The 20914-nt window shown below is 44.6% G+C and overlaps 1 long non-coding RNA gene across 1 annotated transcript in view; it reads right to left on the reverse strand.

The window, feature by feature from the left end:
* Positions 1-2885: 2885 nt before the first annotated feature.
* LOC147700996 (uncharacterized) overlaps positions 2886-20914 on the reverse strand; it is a 68757-nt gene continuing 50728 nt past the window's right edge. The window contains exons 3-4 of the long non-coding RNA XR_015297423.1: positions 8426-8560; positions 2886-3479 (exon numbers count right to left, since the gene is read on the reverse strand). This is a non-coding gene — a long non-coding RNA (uncharacterized LOC147700996). The remainder of the gene's footprint in view (positions 3480-8425; positions 8561-20914) is intronic.

The following is a 20914-nucleotide window of genomic DNA, read 5'->3' on the forward strand; positions in this document are numbered from 1 at the left end:
CATCACCATTGCCATCCCGGAAGGCTACAAGATCATCCGTAAGGACCGCACCGACCAAACAGGAGAAGGCATCGCTATCGTTCATAAGAACTCCATCCGCATCTCAACCAGCTCAGACGTCAACCTTGCCAGCGCCGAACACCTCCACTTCCAGATCCACACCGACACCAAGACCACACTCAGAGGCACACTCCTCTACCGACCTCCAGGACCACGTGCACAATTCAGCGACGTTATCACTGACTTTATCACCCCACACACCCTCCCCTCCGAGGAATACATTCTACTGGGAGACCTCAACTTTCACCTGGAAAAGAGCAATGACAGCAACGCCACCTCCCTTCTGGACAATCTCGCCAACCTCGGACTCAAACAACTTGTCACTACGCCCACCCACATCGCAGGTCACACACTCGACCCTATCTTCACCTCCAGCAAACATGTCTCCTTCAGTCACACCACTATTCTCCATTGGACGGACCACAGCTGCGTACACTTTACCTACAATAAGACCACAACTCACAACCATCCTCAACCTACTCTGAGAAGAAACTGGAACAAAATCACCATCGACCAGATCTCCTCATCGCTTCTTCAAAACCCTCCTGCCCTCTCCTCAAACCCCGACCAAGCAGCCATTAACCTCACCCAATGGCTATTAAACAGCGCCGACATCCCAGCACCGCTGAAAAAATGTCAAATCAAACTAGGCAGCAATAACGCCTCCTAGTTCAACGATGATCTTAAGAAATCAAAGAAACTCTGTCGCTCCCTCGAGAAGGCCTGGAAAAAAGACCCAAACACCATCACCAGGGACGCCTTCAAAAACGCCACCCGCATACACCACCAACTTACCCGATCTGCCAAGAAAGCCACATTCAAAGACCGACTTGACAACAACGCCCACAACAGCAAGGAATTATTCAACATCGTCAAAGAATTTACCAACCCCTCAGCCAACTCCAACGACATCACCCCCTCTCAAGCCCTCTGCGACTCCCTAGCTTCGTTCTTCCACAGCAAAATCGCAGACATCCACAACAGCTTCGACAACCGACCCGGAGACCAACCCACCCAACCTTCTGCAGGACCTTCACCCCCCTTGAACATCCTTAATGACTGGAACCCAATATCCACTGAGGACACCATTCGCCTGATGAACTCCATCCACTCAGGATCCCCCTCAGACCCTTGCCCTCACCACATCTTCAACAAAGCAGACTCCATCATAGCACCACACCTCCGAGACGTCATCAACTGCTCCCTCAAATCCGGCACCTTCCCAGAAAGCTGGAAACACGCCGAACTCAGCGCCCTTCTGAAAAAACCCACAGCTGACCCCACCGAACTCAAAAACTACCGCCCCATCTCGCTCCTCCCATTCCCGGCCAAAGTCATCGAGAAAGCTGTCAACAACCAGCTCGCCGCCTTCCTCGAAACCAACAAATCCCTCGACTCCTCACAATCCGGCTTCCGAGCCAAACACAGCACAGAGACCGCCCTCATCGCAGCAACAGACGACATTCGAACTCTACTGGACAATGGAGACACACTCGCCCTCATCCTCCTCGACCTCTCCGCAGCCTTCGACACAGTCTGTCATAGCACCCTTCTACAGCGCCTCAGAAACATCGGAATCCAAGGGAAAGCACTGGAATGGATCACCTCGTTCCTCACCGGAAGAACCCAGAGAGTCCGCCTCCCACCATTCCACTCAGAGGCCACTGAAGTCATCTGCGGCGTACCACAAGGGTCCTCACTCAGTCCCACCCTCTTCAACGTATACATGAGCCCCCTCGCGACCATCGCACGCCAACACAACCTCAACATCATCTCCTACGCGGATGACACTCAACTGATCCTTTCACTCACCAAAGACCCTAACACCGCCAAAAGCAACCTACATGAAGGAATGAAAGATGTAGCCGAGTGGATGAAACACAGCCGTCTGAAACTTAACTCAGACAGAACAGAAGTCCTTATCTTAGGTTCCTCCCCCTCCGCCTGGGATGACTCTTGGTGGCCAGAAGCCCTTGGAAAAGCACCCATCCCGACGGACCACGCACGGAACCTGGGCGTCATCCTGGACTCCTCACTCTCTATGAACAGACAAGTCAACGCCGTTTCATCATCTTGCTTCAACATTCTTCGCATGCTCAAAAAAACATTTCGCTGGATCCCCACCGAAACCAGAAAAACGGTCACCCATGCACTGGTCACCAGCCGCCTGGACTACGGAAACACCCTATACGCCGGTATCACTGCAAAACTCCTGAAAAAACTCCAACGCATCCAGAACGCATCAGCCAGACTCATACTAGACATCCCACGTAAAGACCACATCTCTAGTCACCTGAAAAACCTCCACTGGCTCCCCATCAATATGAGGATTACTTTCCGCCTTCTAACCCACGCACACAAAGCACTTTACGAACTTGGACCCGAATGCCTCAACACACGACTTTCCTTCTACACCCCCTCCCGCCAACTACGATCCTCCAACCAAGCGCTTGCTACCGTACCTCGCATCAATAAAACCACCATGGGAGGTAGATCCTTCTCCTACCTCGCAGCTAAAACCTGGAACTCACTCCCCACTCACCTTCGTCTCACTCAGAACCACCTAGCATTCAGAAAGCAACTTAAAACTTGGATATTCGACAAGTAATTCCCCACCCTTCTTCAAGCGCATTGAGACCCTCCGGGTATGTAGCGCGCTATATAAATCTTTGACTTGACTTGACTTGACTTATTTCTTGTAATATAACCGAATAAAGATCTTTGAATTGAATTGAGTTAGAATCTGTCCCACTTATATTTACATCATCACATCCTACATGTGAGGTCAGGGTAGGATGAAAAAGTAAAAAACACTGCACACAATATTTACTGTGGGTCATTATTCATTTATTTACTCGTGAAGTTCTACATAGTGTACATGGCCCAGCGGCAACAGAGCACATTACAAAGAGACATGAGGATAGATGCAGACAGTGCCAACAAAGAAAGAAGAAACAGTGATCATTCTGACACCAAACGAGAAAGTAATCTGTCAAGTAAATGAGGTATTTACTTGTACATTGTAGCCGTTTGGACCTCACATTCGAGTGTATTAAGTAGTGCAAGATGCATGTCTGCTACGAAAGGTCTTCTGTGGTTTCCTGAAGAGAATATCTCGAGTGTAGGCAGAGGCTGAGGCACCACTTCTGCCCAAGTACCAATAGATGGGTGACCAGAGGTGGGATAAGGATGGCACAGTTCAGGTGTCCACTGGTAGTGTGATGCTGCAGAGGAAGGCTACAGATGCAGTTTCATCAGCAGGAGTAGAGCAGCTGCTGGCAGGAGGAGCCCATCTCCAGGGCGAGAGGCGCTGTTGGTACATACTGTCCTATATTTTATAGCTGGACTTGAGAAATTACCTAGTGCACAAAAGCTTTCAGTGGCACAGCCACGAAGGGTAACTTGAGTGCTCTGGGAACCTGCAGAAAGAAGAACAATATGTCAGGAATTTATGAAGCACTTACAACAAGTGGTTCTTAAGTAATGGGTGACTGGTAGAAGATGTTCCTTAAATGATAAACTTTGCCAGCACCACCATTTGTGACCTTCAGCTTTCCTTCAGTCCTTTCAGTGAGCCCTCACCCACCCTCACCCACCCTGGTGGATGCCGTTGCTCTGTAGTCAGTGCACAGGTAATAAGTCTCTTTGCCAATGTTGTGATGCTGTTAGGTGCTGCATGTGCGCTCCTATTACCCTCACTGTGTGATGCCTCGTTAACTGCAGTTGCTCGTGTCCTGTTATGATTGAACTCAAGGATGCTGGTACCCCCATGTGCCTGCAACGGGTCTTGTCTATCTGTTACCTACGTGCATCTAATATAGTTTTATTATCTGCATCCAGAGTATCCTGATATCAGCACTTAAGTCTTATGTTATCTAGATGCTAAGTGGTACTGTTTTCTGCAAACCGGGCAAGCCACATATCATCCATTTATGGGACATAGCCATTACAACGTGGATGTTACCACGCACAGACTTTACCATGCATGTGTTACAATGCATTCACCATCACTATGTATCGCCTTTACCATGCATTTTTTACAACGCATATGACTTTACCACAAATGCCTTTACAATGAATTACTTAGCAAAGGTATGTATAGTTAAGGTATATGTTTGGTACTGGTGGTAACAGCAAATGTGTGGGAAGTGTGGTGTAGGCTATCGCTTCATTAGAGGAAACAAAGAGACCCTTTTGCTTCCTCTTTATGACGTTTGCAGCGCCTCAGAGGAGCTGCTGGTAGTCGTGGAGAGGTAAATAGGGTTGGACCTGAGGTGGGCTTCTACAGTTTTAGGGCTTTGTGCTGGGGATGGGTATTTTTAAAAAGTGCTGGAGCCAGGGAGAAGTCGATCAGAGTTCCACTTTTAGGGCTCAGGGGAGGGGTAGTTTTTTAGAAGGGCTAGGGGCCGGGTGGTGGAGGGAGGGTGGTTTGTGCAGAGGTCCGCGTTTAGGTTTCATGGCAGGGGAGGGCTATTATTTAGAAGGGCAGGGGGGGGTCGCACAGGGTTTTACTTTTAGTGTTCAGGGGAAGGGTAGTTTTTACAATGACTGGGGGCTAAGGGGGGAGTCGCGCAGGGGTTCACTTTTCGGGCTCAGGGGAGGGGAGGGCAAGGGTAAAGGAGGGGTATTTTTTTTAATGTGCTGGGGGCTGGGGTGTAGGAGCACCAGGGACCGGTTATAGAACTCGGAGAAGGGGTCAGGGAAAACCTTTACCATGTATATGCCTTTAACATTCATGCTTTTACAACTACATTTGTTGGAAAGGCATGCAAAGTATAAGCATATTCATTGTAAAAAAAATATCCGTTAAAGGTTATGCGTGGTAATGGCACTTGCTTTGTAACACATGCGTGGTAAAGGCATGCGTTGCAGTGTAATGCGTTGTATCGTCATACATCCTACTTTTATTGGCGCTTCTGGTCGTTCTGCTCTCGGTATTCTGCATGATCTTGTCTTCAGCACCCTGTGTTGTCTTGTGATGTGCACTTTGTGTTATCTTATTTTCTGCACCCCACATACTTATTTTAGCGGCACCCGAGGTCACCAAATTAAGTACACCTCATGCGATCCTGACAACTGGATTCCATCTAATTCAGTTATCTAGCTGGCAAGCTGGCCACCTACACCATCTGAGTTTTTCTACCTTACCTATTCTAGTTGTCAGAGGTGTGGATGTCTTGTTACTCTATGTGTCCTCCACCCCTTCTACCGCCATATCTATATTATTTTCCGCTAGCCCTCCTAGACACTTGGGGACGGATTCACAAAGGTAAACTTAAATGTTTGGCCTAGATTAAGACCAAATGTCTAAGTTCATGACTTTGGGTATTCACAAAGGGCATTTATGAGTACTATCTTTATATCAGCTCTTAGGCCGGATCTCCGCCCGAGTGCGGACATAAAGAAATTACTCGTAAATGGCCTTTGTATATTCCCAAAGTCATAAACGTAAACGTTTGGACTAAGTTTAGGTCAAACATCTAAGTTAACTCTGTGAATCTGGCCCATGGCTGCTTTCCCTATCCTATATTTCAATCTACTATGTTCACTATTAACTTCAACAACTTTCTAATTATTATTGTAGATTTCAACTACTGGGCTTCAAGGCTGAGTGAAAGACTAAGGATTCCAGCGACCTCCTCACTAAAGTTTCAAACAAAAATCAATGGTCCTACATATATATATTTAAGGGCATATTTTGGACCGTACACTTTAACTGAAAGCTTTAAAATTAAACCCAATCCTTGGTCAGATAATTAAATCATACAATGTTCTATTTTATATCTTTATAATAAGCAAGAAACCCGTAAAGAATATATATATACAGGTCTAAAACTGTTCTAAAGAAAATGTTATCTAATTTTAAAAGGACCGTGAAAATATTACTCCTGCTAAGTTCGATCATGCTTAAGACAGATGGATAAATCAAATGACAGATTTGCAAGGACCTGTGAATTTACAGACATAGAAAAGAAACACCCTGATGCACAGAGGATGTAGATTTGGCCAAAACAACAATGTACCAAGCAGAAGCCTGAAAATAATATTCAAAAGAGTAATACATATTTGTGAACTCCTAATCGAAAATACCAAAGAAAAGTATTATTCTGCAGAACATTACTACCTCGTCTAATCAGTATCAAGTAGTTTTTCAGATTATTAAATAACTTTTAGATGACTGAAAGACTGGCCCTGATGTCACTCTAACACAAGACTTATGTAACTCCTTAAATACGTACATCATTGATGATGTGTAAAGCTTGTGGCGCAAAACAGAATCTGACCATTCCTCCCAGCCATGATGAAGCACACGCCTGTCCCCAACAGACTCTTCAACTTGGCTCCTTTTTCTACTGAGGACGTTTGGCAGGCTCTGATCAATTTAATGTGGTCCATGCCCTTATACTATCTTAAAACAGACTCAGATCGACTCTTTCAACCCTCTAAGAGAAATAATATTCAATAATTTGCTAGAATCAATTGTTTCTTGGAGATCATTGAAGTCTGATTCAGTTACTCCCATCTTCAAGGAGGCTGGAGCAGACCCCAGGGCAATTAAATGAATGTCCCATGCAGCAGCATCAAAGATATAAAAATAAATCACATGGGTAGACAACTCAGTAGTCCTGTCCAACACAGGCTTTTGGCCTTAGTTTGGAAGCAGACGGGGGGGGGCTGATATTACTAGACCTTCTAGATGCCTTTGACACCTTTCGACGGTGGCCTGGAAGCCATCATTCCTGAGGGAGCGTATTCACTCAGTAAGGCTCTCTCCTAATCAAGCTTCGACTGTCCCTCTGAAATGTAGAGTCAAGTAAGGTCCAGCTCTATCTTCTCATTTACCACCTCTACATTGGGCCACTTGACAAACCATTTCAATGACAGGTAAACATTGTTATATGTACATCAATGCCACCTAGCCGTTAGTAAAACTGGGTGGGGATTTGCGCCCCGGTTCACACTTCCAGGAGTACATGTCTGGTATGTAGGGGAAGATGGGTAGCAGCTGGCTGGAATTGAATTCGGAAAGGAGGTCTTTGACTAGACTCCTTTGGCCAAGAGGAACGGATTGCATACAGGGAGAAGTACAGGTAATGAAAAACCTGGGAGTAAAGGTACAAATCCACTTTATTTATTTCCAATCATATCTCTGGGCTGGTGTTCCCTCACTCCTACTGACTGACAAAGTGAAGGAAATCACACCTTTCCTCACAGAAGATGGGAAAAGTTGAGCAATATTGCTTATTATTAGCTCCGGATTGGACTATGCCAGTTTCTTTTATTCAGGCCCACCTGATTATTGACTTCAAAGCATGCAGGTGATCCTGATCCCTAGTGCATGTCTTGAAGCTCCTCTTTTAAGCCTCTTCTCCGATTATTATATAGACCGTCCATCAGGGAGCGTATCCATTTTAAGACTTCAAGCTCTGAACACCGAACAATGTACGGATATTGTCCTTGGTTTATATACAAATGCACTTGTCCTCTAGAAAATTGTGGTCATCCAAAGATAATCTTGTGATGACCCAAATTCACCAAAAAGGAGGTTGGTAGCCACAGCTTCTCTGTCAACACAGACAGTCTCTGCAATTCAGTGCCAGATTACTTATGATTACACACATCTCTCAGTGCGTTGGACGAGATCAGAAATCATGGTTGCTTACCCAGGAATTATAAGCTTGAAAGTCTTTATCAGATGTTCCATAATATACAAATGTTAATTCAGTGCCAATAAAGTATTAGTGTACATGCACTCTATACATTTTTCATATAGATAAATAGACAGATAGATGTGTAAATGTGTATATATAGATACATAATTCATGTATATACTTTACACACAAATATATATCTTTATTTATGCATGTCTATAATTTACGTATTTTTTTGTTTTGAAGAGGAGAAGCCGAAGAGACTGGCCTAAAAATCATCTCTGAAGCTGGATATACATTAAATGCACTGACCGCAAGCTGATCTAATGAGGCGATTAATGAGCATGCTGAAGATAGTTGTTTCCAGTTGGATTGAAGTTGTCTTACTTTAGGCCCTTCAAGGTACAGAGATAGTCTTTGTGTTATTGCTTCTCTAGGTTTTAAGAGCTGCTGATGCTTGAAATATTCTACAGAGTAGATTTGACCCCTTTCCTTTCTAGGTTTAGGTCTGAGGCTGTTGTGTTGTTCAGTGCTTTGGGTCGTTCTTCTGGACACAGGACAGTTTTTAAATGTCTCACTGCTAAAATAAAACCTGACCATCCAAACCTCTAGGTGTTAGTCCTAGATTTGCCGGTCACTTTTGAATTGACAACAGTAGGATTGCAATGAGATATTTCTGAGCTGTAGATACTGTGGCGGTGCACCAGGTTTACCTATGCTTGTTTCCACAGTGTACCAGAGGCATTTGTTCTCCATCCCAGAGCACTGCATGGTGTGATTCTGTGGGTCACACGCGCCACTGTTATCACGGAGGCAGGCTGGACACGACAGTCGGTTCTTAGTGGTATCTGGTGAAAGAAAGAAAATAGGACGATTGATATTCCTCAATAGTCAATGTTATCAGCATCTGGAAACAGCAGGTTCTAAACACATTGTAACTTCAGGACCAGAGAAAGAAGAAAGACACATGCTGTACCAGCTTCTGAATTCAGTCTCAACATTGCCTCAGCATTGTTTCTGGTGATGAGGTGGTAATACACTGGACCTGGAAACGAGCACGAAGAACCACAGCTGAAGGGTGAAGTGAGGTAAATGTTAATACAGTTCAAAAGAGGAAGGATAGTGCTTGAAGTGAGGCTATTGGTGTGGATTTTAATGCCTTCTGCCTGTAGCTCAGTGGGAAGCTAGCCTCATATGTGGTCGCATCCATGTTATCCCCTGTTTCAGATTATGTATCCCACTCGGAAACATCATTTACCTTGAACTTTCAGAGGCTTGGAAATGACACTAATTTAGAATGTGCTAGTGGGGCTGATGTTAATTTTCAGATGCCTCTAGTAACTAATCCATTTGTCGGGAGATTGAAAAAAGCAGGCGATGATGGTAGTACCACATGTCCTTCTTAGACTTAACTTAATCTGCCTTTGCCTCTTCTCAGATCCTTTCTAAAAAGACCAAACTCGCCCATGCCTGATAATTCATCCTGTCCCTATGATGTTCACACAGTAAAATACACTGACTCCTATCTGTGGGTGGATTAATGCATTCACTGCAGGGATCCATTGTCACTGGTTTGAATGCTGGACGCTGCACGTAGACCATCAGACTGAGGTGCATCTGTGACAGAGCACCATAGGACCACCAGGTGATCAGGCTCCTTACAAATACCTTTGTTATTTTTAAGAACTTTGGCACATTCTCTACTTTCCTCTTCCCCTAAGACATTCATATCCACACCACACTGATCATTATTCCACTTTGGCTTCTTGCACCACATTTGACCTGAGATCAGCTGCACCCCTTTGTCCATCAATAACACTGGAGGAAAACCAATCCCCCTTCTACAGCAAATCCTCCATGAGCCTAATCATAGACCAAGAAAGGGGAGGATTCCTGCTGTAAAACACCTCAGAATCAGAGCATGCACTCTTAAACGTATCCCTCAGTCCTCTAGATGTGACAATAGTAAGGGTGATACTTGGCAAAGCTCATTCGCTATTTTTGACTCCCTAGCACTAGGTCTGTGCCTCGTCCTCCAGGGGTAGCACTACCACTAGGGTGAAGGAGCAACGCACCACTGCTTTTTTTTGCAGTACGAGAAGCAGAATAACTTGCATTTATTACCATTTTATGTTTGGTTGCGTGCAGGCGGGAGGGCATAGCTGCTCTGAGAGCAGGGCAGAGTGTGCCTGCTCACTCCCGAGTTGCAAAGACTGTTTTATGCCGCTCCCCTGGGGCAACCAAAACCAATCATGCTCACTCTGCCCTTCTCCATGCAAGCTGCAATGCAGCCTACATGGAGAAAATGGCCTCCCCATAAGACGATGGCTGGGCGGCGTCCCGACCAATCACAATGCTACTTGCAGCGTTTTGATTGGCTATAGGGGAGGGAGCCTGGCTGCCTGCTTCTGTTTCCTCTTCTGCTGAAGGCAGGAGAGCAGGAGCAGTGAAGACAAGAGACCCAGCCAGCAGAAAGGTAAATTTAATTATATATATATTTTTAATTAAATTAACCCTCCCTTTCTCTGTGTGATCCCCTCCCTGTGCAAAACCCAACCACGAGTAATGTCGGCTGCGACTGCCATCCTCACTCTCATCATCAAGACCCTTTTCATGCAGCTAATCCGATAGCCAAGCACAAGCACCAGTTGGGAATACTCCAAAAGGGGCCCCCTATTTTAGACCTATTAAGCACTTCATATCTTTTCCCTCATTTTTCAGACTATTAATATTTTACTCTTTTTGACTCCTGTGTGTGGAATGTGTTCTTCAAAATTAGAAACAATCAGCAGTTTTCGTTTAGCCTATGGTTCTGGAGCCTTCAAAATGGGGAATCCTTTGCTTGCTTGATTCCCTCACCATTAACGCCATGACCTAGGGCTCTACTTGGTCACACCTCAACGTGCACTTACCACTATTAATAGTGAGTTTCCCAGTTTATGGAATTTAAATGAATTTTCTTTTGTGCTAGGCAAGAGAGCACACATCATTGTATTGCATTAAACAAACCGCTCACCACTATTTGAAACATTAGTGCCACTCAGGTCGTACATCTCTAGATGTAGACACTCACACACACAATCTGCAGCACTTCTTTCTGAGGTTCTAGCTCTGTAGATGTAGTTGCTTACGTTACATGTAAGGGGGGTTGAACCCATGCAGTCGCGGGGACCTGGGCGTTATATGGTATGTGTAAAGAGGGTCCCCGCAAGGAATAAGTGTTATGTGCACCATACACCACAAACAAAACTAAGTGTTATTTTACAAACTCTGTAGACAATAATCAGAACTACTGAAAACCGGTATTGATGTTTATTTTCCAATACCCATCGCAAGACACTTATCGGTACATACATAAATCATTTTCAAAAAGCCCCAGAGGCCGCGGGGGAGGAGGTGAAAAGGTGAAGGGAAGGGCATGTGCTCAAGGCAGGATAAAGTCAAAAGGAATAAAGGAGAATCACAATGAACACAATCAGAATTGATAATACATGAATCAAAACAAATTTGATACCATTGCCTATGAAATTATGGCATTCAATATAGATATGATACAAAAAAGACCTTCAACGGTCACACATGGAATACTATTGAAAGGGCAGGTGCCGGAGGTCTGTGTTGAGGAAAGAAGCCGTCGACGTTTCGACCCCTGGCCGTAGGCTAAGTTAGGTCCTTAAACGGGGTCTTCATCAGGACAAGGAAGGGGCAGGGTGGGAAGGGGCAATATTATCTGTCAAATTAAAATAAAAACAATTGATCAAATTACTGTTCTAAAACTGTCAACCATTTGGACAGAGTAATTAACAACAATTAATTTACCATGGGCTTAGGGCCAAATGGGCCTCTAAGTGTTGGGAAATTATTAAGTTAGACCAGCCATAAGTCTGGTTCATAAACAAGTGCTATAAATCCACAACTACACAGAGGGGAACGCTAGCGAATTATTACATAAAGGAACGAGAGTTAAAAAACTCACATCACTTGTCTGCCAATCAGCCGATTGGAGAGATTTACTGTTATCAACCCACACAGGGGATTAGGAAACCAGGCAGTGTTCTTGAACTGCAATCAGAAGGTGGTAATCGATAAATGAATATTGTATATGAAAATGGCCTACTGAATGCCCATTCGGACATATGGACTTACTTAAAAAGAGAGGGAAGTCAACCCTGATGTCACCATGGGTCTGTCCCTGGGAGGCTTGCTTCTTAATCAAGGTTAGAAATATTTAAATTTTGCTGCGGAGGGAAAATGAAAACAGACTTGTAAAGGGCTACATCATTGAAATATATGCTGTGAAAGCACACTAGCGGGCAAAAATGCCCATTTTACGTACCACTAAGGTAATCCGTCACTCACACGGCATCAACAACTCATCGTGGGTCCGATTAAATCATTATGGACGCTTGGAGCCTATACGAAAAAATGCAATACTGTCCATTAGGAAACGGCTAGTGTTTGTGAGGCATTAATCGATAGAAGTAAAACAACACCAAACTTACACGTGATGGTGCTCGTCTATTCAAGATCGTACAGCATAACTCCTTTGTTCGTTAGAGTTAGTGCCGAGTAACTGCCGGGATTGGCTTTCGAAGTATTTCAAAGTATTTAGCGGGAAAATCAATCCTGAGAAAAACCAAGAGATTGGGTTTCAGGGTTATCTCCGTATTTCTAAGGTTGTTTAGTGTGTATAATCGGGCGGCCGCTTAATATAGAACGACGTTTCGTACCTGTACCGGCTGACGATTACAGCCGCCTTCTATGCGCATCAAGGTGAATCTGCAAGTCCGCTACGCGGAGTTGGGGGCGGAGTCTACAGGTAAAAAGGCTTGTTAAACATAAAGGAGTTACTCCGAGCCTTGCGCAATCAGAGGTTGTAGTTTTGGGAGAAAGACTTGCAGGTAAAACGCTACGCGGAGTAGGGGGCGGAGTCTGCAGGTGAGGGCTTGTTAAACATGGAGGAGTTACTCCGAGTACTGCGCACTAAGTGGTTGTAGTTTTTAAGATTTGATTGAAAGACTTACAGGTAGCGAGATCTTCTTTAAGGTCACAAACTTACACGTGAAACTTAAAATTCACAACTATTCGCGCACCTCTTCAACACAAGGGTGTAGGCGAGTAGTGCCAATTGCAAGATTTTTTAGCAACTTTAAAGAGATTCCACGAATAGATATTAGCAAACACTAAGCATGATCTTTTTACTATATAAGAAACCACACCATGAGAAAATCAGCGTTACTCGCGCACCTCTTCAACACAAGGGTGTAGGCGAGCGAAACCACACACAAGAATTTATAATACATTATGATGTTGTCACAGAAAGAGAAGAGAGAGATGTTACCTCGGGCAGATAGGCTCATATAAGTTAAGAGTTTTTTACAAGAGTGAAACATTATCGAAAAATTGAAAGATACTCGCGCACCTCTCCAACATGAGGGTGTAGGCGTGCCAACTTTTCAAAGTGTATGACTTTACTTCAGGCAGATGACAAGAGTATGATAGCCAAGTTATGTGATACACATACAGACCTTATCAATCTAATGAATGAGGAATTGCAAGTTAATATATCAGGTAACACACAACATTTTCATGATAACTCCTGCACTCAGTCGTGTGATATTGCCATACTGAATACACGGGCGACTATATATGTCCACTAGTAGTTTACCCCAGTGCTGCTAACTGTGCCAGGCTACTATCATGTTCGTTCAGACCATTTTTGATAGAGTCCAGAAGGGACATCCATTTAGATTCCCTTGTGTTGAGAGCTCCCTGAAGGTTACCTCCTCTGGTGCCCAAAGATACTTTTTCGACCACCCACCATTTTAGGTCGGGTACCAAATGTCCCTCCTTCTGCCAATGGTCTACTAGGGGGGCACCCAATACCTTGCACCGCAACCTGCTACAGTGGGACGAAATGCGGGCTTTTATCTTTTGCTGGGTTTGCCCCACATATATGTGATCACATGGGCATTTTATGATGTAGATCACGCTGCATGAATTACAGTTCGTATGGTGTCTCAATGTGTAAGTCCGTCCGCCATGAGTGAATGACTTAGTCTGAACGGTAGTGTCGCATGCAGTACAATTTCCGCATCGAAAATGACCTATCAACGGAGGTATATTCCATAATGTTGTAATCGTAGGGTGACTCTCTGGTTCGAGGTAGGAATGAACCACCATGTCACGGATGCATTTTCCCTCCGCAGCAAAATTTAAATATTTCTAACCTTGATTAAGAAGAAAGCCTCCCAGGGACAGACCCATGGTGACATCAGGGTTGACTTCCCTCTCTTTTTAAGTAAGTCCATATGTCCGAATGGGCATTCAGTAGGCCATTTTCATATACAATATTCATTTATCGATTACCACCTTCTGATTGCAGTTCAAGAACACTGCCTGGTTTCCTAATCCCCTGTGTGGGTTGATAACAGTAAATCTCTCCAATCGGCTGATTGGCAGACAAGTGATGTGAGTTTTTTAACTCTCGTTCCTTTATGTAATAATTCGCTAGCGTTCCCCTCTGTGTAGTTGTGGATTTATAGCACTTGTTTATGAACCAGACTTATGGCTGGTCTAACTTAATAATTTCCCAACACTTAGAGGCCCATTTGGCCCTAAGCCCATGGTAAATTAATTGTTGTTAATTACTCTGTCCAAATGGTTGACAGTTTTAGAACAGTAATTTGATCAATTGTTTTTATTTTAATTTGACAGATAATATTGCCCCTTCCCACCCTGCCCCTTCCTTGTCCTGATGAAGACCCCGTTTAAGGACCTAACTTAGCCTACGGCCAGGGGTCGAAACGTCGACGGCTTCTTTCCTCAACACAGACCTCCGGCACCTGCCCTTTCAATAGTATTCCATGTGTGACCGTTGAAGGTCTTTTTTGTATCATATCTATATTGAATGCCATAATTTCATAGGCAATGGTATCAAATTTGTTTTGATTCATGTATTATCAATTCTGATGGTGTTCATTGTGATTCTCCTTTATTCCTTTTGACTTTATCCTGCCTTGAGCACATGCCCTTCCCTTCACCTTTTCACCTCCTCCCCCCCCGCCTCTGGGGCTTTTTGAAAATGATTTATGTATGTACCGATAAGTGTTTTCAGATGTAGTTGCTTAAGCACACAATCTGGGAACCTTCTGTTTGTGGTCTTAGCCCTGTAGATGTAGGCGCTCAAACACATAATTCACAGGCCATCTGTTTGAGTTCTTAGTATTGTTAGAGAAAGCTCTTAAGCACACAATCTGGAAACCCTTCTGTCTGAGGTCCTACCTCTGTGGATGTAGGTTCTCAAGTACACAATGCAGCACTTCTGTTTAAGGTACTAGCTCGGTAGATGTAGGTGCTCAAGCACACAATCTGCAGACCTTCTGTCTGATGGCCTAGCTCTGTTGATGTAGGCGCTCAAGCACACAATCTATAGAACGTCTGTTTGAGGTTGTACCTCTGTGGATCTGGGCGCTCACGCACACAATCTACAGAATGCCTGTTTGAGGTCCTAGCCCTGTGGATGTGTGCCCTCAGAACACACAATCTTCTTCCTTCTTTCTGAGGTCCTAGCTTTGTGGATGTACGTGCTCAAACACACAAGCTGCAAGACCCACCTTCTGTGGTCCTAGCTCTGTAGATGTAGTTGCTTAAGCACACAATCTGTGAACCTTCTGTTTGTGGTCTTAGCCCTGTAGATGTAGGCGCTCAAACACATAATTCACAGGCCATCTGTTTGAGGTCTTAGTATTGTCATAGAAGGCTCCTAAGCACACAATCTGGAAACCCTTCTTTCTGGGGTCCTACCTCTGTGGATGTAGGTTCTCAAGTACACAATGCAGCACTTCTGTTTAAGGTCCTAGCTCGGTAGATGTAGGTGCTCAAGCTCACAATCTGCAGACCTTCTGTCTGATGTTCTAGCTCTGTTGATGTAGGCGCTCAAGCACACAATCTATAGAACGTCTGTTTGAGGTCGTAGCTCTGTGGATGTGGGCGCTCACGCACACAATCTACAGAATGGGTGTTTGAGGTCCTAGCCCTGTGGATGTGGGCTCTCACGCACACAATCTACAGAACGTCTGTCTGAGGTCCTAGCTCTGTGGATGTCGGCGTTCATGCACACAATCTACAGAACGCCTGATTGAGGTCCTAGGTCTGTGGATATATGCCCTCAGAACACACAGTCTTCTGCCTACTTTCTGAGGTCCAAGCTTTGTGGATGTACGTGCTCAAACACATAAGATGCAGACCCACCTTCTGTGCTTCTAGCTCTGTAGATGTAGGAGCTCAAGCACACATTATGCAGCTCTTCTCTCTGAGGTTCTATCTCTATAGATGTAGGCTCTCAAGCACACAATCTGCAGACCTTATGTCTGTAGTCCTTGCTCTGTAGATTTAGGCGCTCAAGTGCAGTGAACCAGTTCCCATAGATTAATTTCAAGAAGACCACACTTTTTGACAACTGAGGTTCCCCACAGTCACCCCATTTCACCACTTCAGAAAATGTTGAACAACACCACTTTACACCAATCAGATTTGCTTTACAGAAGAAGAGTCAGAGCTGCCTTTAATTAGAAGTCCAAGGAATTCTCAAAACGCGAGCCAGCACTTGTAAATACTAATATTCCTCAATGGTACATAAAGATATTTTCACTAGAAAAGTGTTAATTGATGTTATGGTTCTTTACACAAAAGATAAAATATTGTTAGTCACAACAATAAATACAATGTATCTACATATTGGTGGAATGTTATGTAACATCTACAGCTACTCATGTTAGGGAGTTAAGGTGATGATCTGAAACTGAACACCAATTTTTAGAGGCTTTTGTGGAAAACATTCACAGTTCCTATGGCAGTCTCATACTGAACAGACTGACATGGTTACTGCCCTGCAACTTTCTGCCAGCATCACTGCCACCATAGGACACATATCTTTACCTCTCCTGTGGAAATGGGAATAGGGAGCACAGAAGTGAGTGAATGGGACATCATTTCTTTCATTTTGTGGTTGTTACATAACTTTCCACCTATCGATCAGGCTCTATAATCCCTTCCTTATACATAGGACAATGAACCACCTGCTGGGCAATTAGAAGCCTTCACTTCAGTTTGTGTTGAAAAGATTCCATATATCAATTTCTCTTATTCCTGATCTCCCAGGTCACTCTCCTCCTGTTCATTTGTAAGGACGCCATGAAAGGTTGTTGGAAAGGAGAATCAGAATCCCTGCAGCGGTTCCTGCTCAGGCACCGCCTCCTTGTAAGGGGCACAATTCCAATCACAGCCCCAATAGGATCCTAGATCCTGTCGGGAGCAGCAGTCTTTCCCCTAACCTCTGCTGTCCAACCCCCTGCTTCGTGATGTGGCTGTCGGCCCTATGGCCTGTCTGTCGGGCAGACGGCATCGATGGCCTGTCAGTGGCGGTCCGCCCGACATCCTAATCAGGCCCTAGGTATCAATTCAAGTCTGGGCACAGTTTCATTTTTGTAGACAAGCCTGTAGGACCACAATCTACAGTCTATACAGATTGATATTTAAAAAAAACAGCTAAAATGTAACCAGTGATGTTGTAAATGACCATTGCTGTCAATGGAGAGCCCACCTGTTGTGTGTATGTAATTTAACTGCATTTTTGGGGAAAGTGTGTTTTCTATGCTTTCGAAATCTCAGAAACAACCAGGTGGGGTAGATTAGTGAGTTTTTCATAAGGCCCCGAAAGACACTTACGTATAAAACGTAGTACAATGACAGCAATTAGATGTGTGGATGGATGTGCTTTTATCATTTATGATAGACAATGGGATTTATATCATTATTACTGTAGCTTTGGGGCTGATCGAAGTGCCCTGGTGTTGGATGGGATAATTACTGCACCAGATGAAATCTGATTTAGAATGTTTGTAATGTATCAGGTGCAATAATTATCACCTAATTCAAGTTTCTGCCTGAAAAAAAGGGACATAACATGATGGTTTGATGTTCCCGCACCAACATTTGCATGTTTAAGGTAGTTATAGGGCATTTTTCACCCATGAAATTGCATCAAGTAAGATGTGCTGAAATTTGAACGAGGAGTGTTAACTTTATTGCGCCTGGTAATTAGACCTTATAATTTGGATCCCTGCGCCTGGATACCCTCAGGGGTGACAAGTAGCGCTCTACAAATTGACTGTTTGATTGCGCAATAAGGTACATGTAATCAGCTGCTTAGAATCAGGAATAGCTACATATGTGTACATATGCAATAAAATATGTGGTGGTGACAAAACAGCCAAAGATGGGCTTCATTAATATAACCGTGAGACTTTTGGAAACATTGATGCGGTGGTAAGGTAGCCATGACCTGAACATACGTAACACATTGAAGTACTGGACCAATGTTAAAGCTCTTCTGTGTAAATGTAAATGTAAATGTATGTAAATGTATAGGCATTTATATAGCGCACTACTTACCCGGAGGGTCCCAAGGCGCTTCGACCGCTGCGAAACCCTTCCTGGCTTCCCTGAGAGATGGTCCCTTAATGGGTATCTCCAGGGTGAGACCAGGCATCCCCGGCGGTCTGGTGGGGCCGTTAGTGAGGATGAGGCAAGCTAATGCCCAGAGTTGCCGAGTGTGAACGCTGATCAGAGTGGGCACCGAGGCGAGAGAATTATCGAGTCCGCTGACCCTGGTCCAGAAACCTGCCGCGCCGGGAATCGAACCCTGGTCCCGGGCCGTCCTCTGCTCTCGGGTCTGCAGTTCTGAATTCTGACTGTGCCCTTCAGCATAACAGTCCAGAAAGACCAGACCTCCTAAGGTGATGTTCATTTAACGTATCCTTTTCTTCAACAGTATCTGGGCCATACACAGTTTTCCTTCTTTCATGGCAAAAACAACAGAACATTGTTATTTTGTAATGAGGTGATGACAACAGAAGTATCGAATTATTCTGCAGCCATTGGGATATTTTCATCAGAAATTAAAATAAACAGCAACACTGCATTTGAAAAGTAGCAGAAAGTCTGAGAAAGCATGTATTATACCACTTACTGAGGGGAATCACAGGCGTGCAGCCGTCAGTCTTGCAGCAGCTAGATCCACTCACGGTGTAAACGCCGTCAGCGTTAACACTATATATTGCATTACATGATTTAGATTCTCCACATCTCTAGGCAGAAGCAGCTGCTTCAATTGACCTCTACCAAGCTGAGGGGATATGGTTTCATATATAAATTTTCATACAAATTTTTTCTATTTTAACTTGTTGTGCCTGTTTTCCATAGAACTAAATATTTGCCAAAGCTGGTTCTTAATAATAATTCCAAATTACAGATTTCAATACAATTCTTTTTTTTTGTTTTTACATTTGTGATCACAGCCGATTCTTTATAGGAACTTTTATTCACTAGTACGTATGACACAATTAAATAGTTTGTCTTTATGCTTTGGTGACAGGAATGAGTCACGTGCTCCATGTTTTACGATTATTTTTGTATTCTCAGTGGTGTTAAAGCAGCCTTGTGAAATATGACCTGCAGGAAGCTGAGAGCGTAGTGCTTTAGTATATACATTTGTGTACACACTTTTGCTTTTTTAACAAGTTGTGCTTGTTTTCTATAGAATTCATTATTTGCCAAAGCTGGTTTATAATAATGAGTCAAAATTACGGATTTCAATACATTTCTTGATCATTTTTTAAACACCCATCTATTTAAAGGAATGTTTATTCACTGGTAAGTACAACACAATTAAATAGTTAGTTTTGTTTTTTTATGTTTTGTTGGCATTGGCATTCTCCATTATTTTTTGTACTCTTCCTCTAGGGGCAGCGGTGTTAGTGCAGGCTTATTGGCATTCCGTCTAGAGGCTTGTGACATTGCAGTGAATGCAGCTGTGTGAGGCTCCCTCCAGGGGAAACACACACGTATGGACCTCATTCTCGGGGAAAGAGGGAGCTTGGTATCACCACCCGGCCCCTAGCCCTTAATTCAGACACTCTGTTCATCACCACCCCCTTTTCTGAATCGTTTTTGGCCACTATAGTTGTGGCAGGGTATACTCAGACATGAGTCCCTTTCTCACTGCACCATCAGGATTCAAGCAATCCGGGCCAAAGACCGCTGAAATGCCAGAAACCGGTCCCCGGTAGCTTGTCTCCTTTCTGGTGAAGAATTTGTTCGGTAGTTTAGTGTGCCCTGTTCCCATGATGCACTGGGCCAGGGACAGACTGATTTGCATATAGCCAGGTTCTGAACTGGGATGGTGCAGTGAGATAAATAACGGTGATGGATCAAGCCCTGATCTTTGGACTGGGTAAGGGTGGTCTGCTTAATTCAGACACTCTGTTCATCACCACCCCCTTTTCTGAATCGTAATTACCTGGGAAGCTGCAGGAAGTGACAGAGGTCCCAGCAGTGTCCTCCTGTACCAAAAAACGTCATTCACAGGCTCCTGCTCACCGTGGAAATCCCTGGTAGAAAAAATGTCAGTCCCGGCCTGAGCCTAGTGGAGTTCTCAGAAACCATGGAACCAACACTAATAGGCAAAGGACAGAAAAATAACAGGAACTATATGGTTTTCCCCAAAACATCCTAGAAGAGTGAAGAAGGAGGCCATGTGTCAGGAGTTCACAAACTATGGGGGCCTTAGGATGTTGGACTTTGAGGCGCCGCACGCAGCACGCCAGCACACCCTCTGTGCCCCAGACACCGCTCTTAAGCGTCCGCGAGCTCCCGCGGGGCGGGAGTCTTGCAACATTTGCCCTGGAGAGAAGGACAGAGGAAAGGTCGTCACCCTGCAAACTTGCGCGGAGCACTTTATTTCGGCTGCATGGGGGAGAACTACAATTCCCAGCAGCCCTTGCACCTGGAGGCACCGCACACAGCACACCAGCACATCCTCTGTGCCCTAGATACCGCTCTTAAGCAGCCGCGGGTTCCTGCGGGGCGGGAGCCTTGCAACATTTGCCCAGGAGAGGAGGACAGAGGAAGGGTCGTCACCCTACAAACTTGCATGGAAGCACTTTATTTTGGCCTTGTGGGGGAGAACTACAATTCACAGCAACCCTTGCGCCTGGAGGAGCCGCACGCAGCACGCCAGCACGCCCTTTGTGCCCCAGACACAGCTCTTAAGCCGCCGCAGGCCAAAGGCGGGCCATCTGCACCCGTCATAGACCGTGAGAGTTCAGGCTGGGCCACATCGCTTATGTTCACTACTAAGG

The sequence above is a fragment of the Lissotriton vulgaris genome, chromosome 7, assembly GCF_964263255.1.
Source record: "Lissotriton vulgaris chromosome 7, aLisVul1.2, whole genome shotgun sequence".
Lineage (NCBI taxonomy): Eukaryota > Metazoa > Chordata > Amphibia > Caudata > Salamandridae > Lissotriton > Lissotriton vulgaris.